Source organism: Mirounga angustirostris, unplaced genomic scaffold (genome assembly GCF_029215605.1).
Source record: "Mirounga angustirostris isolate CCGP_5_RB_7025 unplaced genomic scaffold, mMirAng1.0.hap1 SCAF_2, whole genome shotgun sequence".
In the NCBI taxonomy this organism is placed as follows: Eukaryota; Metazoa; Chordata; class Mammalia; order Carnivora; family Phocidae; genus Mirounga; species Mirounga angustirostris.
The window spans coordinates 112,521,733-112,528,256 of NW_026991710.1; positions in this window are offsets into that span (position 1 = coordinate 112,521,733).

Consider the following 6,524-nt stretch of genomic DNA (forward strand, 5'->3'; position numbering starts at 1 on the left):
TTCTGAGTACATAGTACAGGCCAGGCATTTTCCTAAATATTTTTACATTTTAGTTCATTCAATCATCATACAAATTCTGTGATGTAGGTATTATTATCCCCATTTGACAAGTAAGAATGAGGAAGAGAGAGAATGCATACCTTGCCTAAGACCATCTAGACAAATGGATTTGAAGTCAGGTATTTCAACATAGGACTTTACTCTTGCTAGGTGTGAAGACTAGTGCAAGCACATGTTTTAAGGGCTTTTATGTAGAACATGGATTAGGTTACTTCTGTATGTTCAAAGTGGAATTGGAGTTTATGGTTGTTGAGATAAAGAGTGAGCATAATTATGATTGATAAATGGAACTTACTGAAGACAGCTTGACTCAAAATAAGAAGTAGTTTGCTAACAGTTCTAATGTAATTCTAACAAATGTTCCTTTTTTTTTTTTTTTTTTTTTTGAGCAGAGTACTATGTACCAGTTATCAGTCTGAAAGAGCAGAATCCCATGCACCAGTTACCAATCCCAGGGAGGGCTCTAAACACTCTGGCCACTGAATCTTAGTATTAGAATTGCCAAGAAAAATTCCTGCCATCAAGCACTGGATGGAACAATGTTTTACTTACATAGAGAAGAGATAGAGCAAGATCAGCTTCGGTAATGGGCATCACAACTAATGAATCATTGAACATTATATCAAAAACTAATGGCGTGCTATATATTGGCTAATTGAATTTAAATAAAACGATTAAAAAATGAAAAAAAATACTGGGCATCATTCCCCAGGTGCATTGATTTAAGCAAAGGGGAAAAGAAAACGCTCATTTGGCCTAAAACAGGGAAAGATCTTGCCACACAAGGTAATAAGCCCTGTACAGGCTGTGTGGATACTTTATCTTTTGGTAAGGGAGTGTTCTAGGTCCAAGGCCCATTCTTCTTCGGATGAGTAGGGGCAAAAGACTGCACATGGGTAAGACTGTTCTGACAAGTTTTTCTTTCTTTCTTTCTTTCTTTCTTTCTTTCTTTCTTTCTTTCTTTCTTTCTTTCTTTCTTTCTTCTTTCTTTCTTTCTTTTCTTTTTTCTTTCTTTCTTTCTCTTTCTTTCTTTCCTAACAGAGCTACTAAAAATATCTCAGAAGGTCATGTATTATTGGAGCTGTTAGAGCCCATGATAACTGGCTAACTATGAGGCAAAGGCATTTTAGAAGAGATTCCAGAATTAGATGGTTTACATTATTAGATGGAAAAATCCCTTTAAATTGTGACACTCGAAAACTTATGTGAAGAGACTGAGAATCATATAATTTTCATTTTGAAAGTAGCTGAGATTCAGGGGCACCTGGGTGGCTCAGTCGTTAAGCGTCTGCCTTCAGCTCAGGTCATTATCCCAGGGTCCTGGGATCAAGCCCCGCGTTGGGCTCTCTGCTCAGCGGGAAGCCTGCTTCTCCTTCTCCTACTCCCCCTGCTTGTGTTCCTGCTCTCACTCTCTTTCTCTCTCTGTCAAATAAATAAAATCTTCAAAAAAAATAAAAAATAAAAGTAAAAAATAAACTTATTTTATTAATTAGTGTTTGTTGAGTTGACTATGAAAATTTATTTTATTATAACAATAAATCAATTCCAGCCATAAAGATATGTTTTGTGAGAGTAAATATTAATAACTTATCTTTTTATTGACATTTTTAGAATATGGTTTGCTTGTAGGCTAAAAATAAGTGTGTCTCTAGGTAAAAGATTGCCAATTCTGTGTAATATAATAAAATATCTGAAGTGATATAAAGGTTTTAAATGCTTAAAAGCTAATACTTTAATAAACAGCATTACAGTACTTGTTCTAAGCAATATAATTTAAAATATATCTGGTGATTTATTCTTCATTGTTTTAAAAATAGGAGCCAAATATCAGTTAGCTTTTTTTTCAGCTCACTATTTTATTCTCTACTTTCTCTGGGTGTCAGGATGTCTATCAGCTTGCTTGTTATAATTCACCACATCACTAACTTGCTTATCTAATACACAGTCTGCATATGGTGATGATATTTATGGGAAATGCACTGAAAGAAATTCTGACTCGCTCTCCCACCCTTATGCTACAGAGCCCTTCAAATAACATGATAGCCAGAGCCGAAGAACAATACACCAGATGCTCATCCTCAGAAATCAACAAAGAGAAAAAGATTCTAAAATATGCTTAGCAATATAATCTCAATTTACTTTCAAAATAATCATTAAGATAATGAATAATTCCATTATGAGAAAATGGTGCAAATAGAGACACAGGGGCAATTTCTCATTTTAGATGAAAATCTATGCATTTTGCAGTCCTAGCACTTGGGTCAGAAATGTGATAGCTGGCAATATAGTATAAAAGCCACAGGCAGAAAAAAATTGGAGCAAAATCTAGCAATAGGACTAAAATCTAATTTAGATGTTAGAAGAAAGAAGAAAATGGAAATACCATGATCCAAAGCACACATTTTTAAGCACAATATGGAATAAAATTATGCAGGGTAAGCAATAAATATCGAAATATCACTTTATGCATTATTTCATTAGTTCATTCAACAAACTTTTGTCGGCTTCTAAATTCTGGGCACCATGCTAGATGCCAGGGTGCCAGTGTTGCAAATGCAAAAGAGATATATCTTAACCTTGTTGAATCTTACAGTTTAATGTAAAGGGTATGAATTTAATAAAAGAAATATAACAAATTGGGGACAAAATAAAAATATTGAATATCTTTGCCTATAGATTAGGAAGAGAGAGTCAGTGCAAGTTATTAAGAAATATGACACATTTTACTTGACTCTTGAATGATGGATATGAGTTTGCTAAGTAGATAAAGGGGATGGACATTTCAGACAAAGCATACTGCAAATCCTCAAAGTCATCACAAGGTTGAATGAGAAATAATTGGTAATAGTTCAACATGAAGAATAGAAGAATATATCATAATTAAGATTCCCACATTGAAAACAAGTTTCTCAATGAAAATTAGAACAAGTTTTTTTTTCTTTTTTTGTTAAAAAATACACATATATATGCATACATACACCCACACACACATATAAGCTATCCCATCATTTGGGCATGTAAGCATTTATATGCATGCCATAATTCATTTTACAGTCATTACAAAATCAGTTATTTCTGAATCTCAGCTACTTTTTTTTTTTTAAAGATTTTATTTATTTGACAGAGAGAGACACAGCGAGAGGGACTACAAGTAGGGGGAGTGGGAGAGGGAGAAGCAGGCCTCCCGCCAAGCAGCGAGCCCGATGCGGGGCTCAGGATAGAAAAATGAAGTTATATTTAAAGAATAAGACACATTTAAACTTGAGCGGTTGAAGAATGGAAAAAAATAGATTTTACCTATTGTGAAACTACATGCAGTATATTGAGAATAATAAATTTCCCAGTGTGACTGGAGCATTTGATAAATGGAGTAGCAGAGACTATGCTTGAGGTATAGTGAACAGATTATTAGGAGTTAATGACATAAGGAGGAATCCAAACATTTGTAAACTTCTGTGGTCCCTTCTGAACTGGATTATAAGATCTGCTTTAGAAGAATGATTTTGGTGACCATATATAAGGGGGATTGGGTTAGGAGAAGAAGGAATGAAGACATTTTAGAGTGAGAACATACTTTAAGAACATATTCTAGTCCCTATAGTTTATTTTTGCTTTTGATTCCTTTGCCTTAGGAGACATATTTAGAAAAATGTTGCTATGGCCGATGTCAAAGAAATCACTGCCTGCGCTCTCTTCCAGAATTTTTATGGTTTCAGGTCTCACATTTAGATCTTTAATCCACTTGAGGTGTTTTTTTGTTTGTTTGTTTGTTTGTTTTTTGTTGTGTCGTGTTAAAAAGTGGTCCAGTTTCATTCTTTTATATGTAGCTGTCCAGTTTTCCCAGCACCCTTTATGAAGAGACTCTCTTTTCCCCACTGTATATTTTTGCCTAATTTGTCATAGATTAACTGACCATATAATCATGGGTTTATTTCTGGCATTTGTATTCTGCTCCATAGATCTATGTGTCTGTTTTTGTGCCAGTACCATACTATTTGATTACTACAGATTTGTAGTGTATCATGAAATCTGGTATTGTGATACTTCCAGCTTTGTTCTTTCTCAAGATTGCTTCGGCTTTTTGAGGTGTTTTTTGTTTGTTTGTTTTTTGTGGTTCCATACAAATTTTAGGATTCTTTGTTCTAGTCTTATGAAAAATGTTGTTGGTATTTTGATAGGGATTGCATTCAATATATAGATTTCTTTGGGTCATATAGATATTTTAACAGCATGAATTCTTCCAATCCATGAGCATGGAATATCTTTCCATTTTTTGTGTGTCATCTTCAGTTTCTTTCATCAGTGTTTTATAGTTTTTGTGGTATAATCTTTTACCTCTTTGGTTATTTTTATTCCTAGATATTTTATTACTTTTGGTGCAATTGTAAATGGTGCTGTTTTTTTAATTTCTCTTTCTGCTACTCCATTATTAATGTACAAAAACACTACAGATTTCTGGGTATTAATTTTGTATCCTGACACTTTACTGTATCTGTTTATTATTTCTAGTAATTTTTTGGTGGCGTCTAGGACTCTCTACATATAGTACCATGTGTCCTGAGAATAATGCCAGTTTAACTTCCTTTTTACCAATATGGATGCCTTTTTTTTCTTGTCTGATTGCTGTGGCTAGGACTTCCAGTACTATGTTGAATAAAAGTGATGAAAGTGGTCATCCTTGTCTTGTCCCTTAAGCTTTGAGTTTTTCTACCATTGAGTATGATGTTGCCTATAGGTTTTTCATATATGGCCTTTATTATATATGGCCCTTCTAAGCTCAGTTTGTTGAGAGTTTTTATCATGAATGGAAATTGAATCTTGTCAAATGTTTCTCTGCATTTATTGAGATGATCATATGATTTTTATCCTTTGTTTTGTTGACGTAGTGTACAATGTTGATTGATTAGCAAATGCTGAAACTTTCTTGCATCCCTGAAATAAATCCAAACTGATCATGGTGAGTGATATTTTTAATGTATTGCTATCTGCAGTTTGTAATATTTTGTTGAGGATTTTTGCATCTATATTCATCAGGAACATGGGCCTGTAGTTTTTGTTTCTTTGTTTGTTTTTGGTGCTATCTTTGTCTGGTTTTGGTATCAGAGTAGTGCTGGTTTTTTAGAATGTACTTGGAAGCTTTCCTTCCTCTTCTATTTTTGAAATAGTTTGAGGAGAATAGATATTGATTCTTCTTTAAATGTCCAGTAGAATTTCCCTGTGACTCCACCTGGTCCCAGACTTGGGGTTCTTTTGGCATTTTTTTTTTATTACTGACTCAATTTTATTACATATAACCAGTATGTACAGATTTTTTATTCCTTCCTGACTCAGTTTTGGAAGATTGTATGTTTATAGGGATTTATCTCTTTTTTCTAGATTGTCCAATTTGTTTGCATGTAATTTTTCATAGTCTTCTTTTATAATTCTTTGTATTTCTGTGGTGTCAGTTGTTATTTTTCTTGTTAATTTTATTTATATGTGTATTGGGTATTTTCTCTTTTTTTCTTATGAGTCTGGATAATGATCTGTTAATTTTGTTTATCTTTAAAAAAAAAGCAGCTCTTGGTTTCATTGACTTTCTCTCTTTTTTTTTTTTTTTGGTCTATATGTCATTTATTTCTGCTCTAGTCTTTATTAGTTCTTTTCTTCTACTCACTTTGTGCTTTGTTTGTTCTTTTTCTAGTTCGTTTAGGATTAAAGTTAGATTTTTTATTTTACTTTTTTTTTTTTTTTACTTATTGAAGTAGGCCTGTATACTTCCTTCTTAGAACTGCTTTCACTGTGTCCCAAAGATTTTGAACCATTGTATTTTAATTTTTTTGTCTCCATGTATTTTTTTGTTTTGCTTCATTAACCCATTGATTGTTCAGTAACATGTTGTTTAGTCTCCATTTGTTTGTGTTTTTTCCAGTTTTTTTCTACATCAAAATAAAAAAAAGAATTTTCACTGCAAAAGAAACCATAAGCAAAACAAAAAGACATCCTATTGAATGGGAGAAGATATTTACAAATGAAAAACTTAATGTCCAAAATATATAAATTACATATACAACTCAATACCAAAAAAAAGAGCCCCAAAAATCATATTAAAAAATGTGCAAATGACCTCAGTAGGCATTTTTTCCAAAGAAAACATAACAGCTGAACAATAGACACATGAGAAGATGTTCAATATCGCTAATAATCAGGGAAATGCAAATAAAAAAAAAAAAAACACAAGAGATATCACCTTACACTGGTTAGAATGGCTACAATCAAAATGACAGGAAATAAGTGTTGACAAGGATGTGGAGAGAAAGAAACCCTTGTGCACTATTGGAGGTAGTGTAAATTAGTACAGCCACTGTGTAAAATAATATGGAGGTTCCTCAAAAAATTAAAAATAGAAAACCATGTGCTCTAATAATTCTACTCCTGGTCATTTTCCCAAAGAAAATGAAAACACTAATTTAAAAAGATAGATC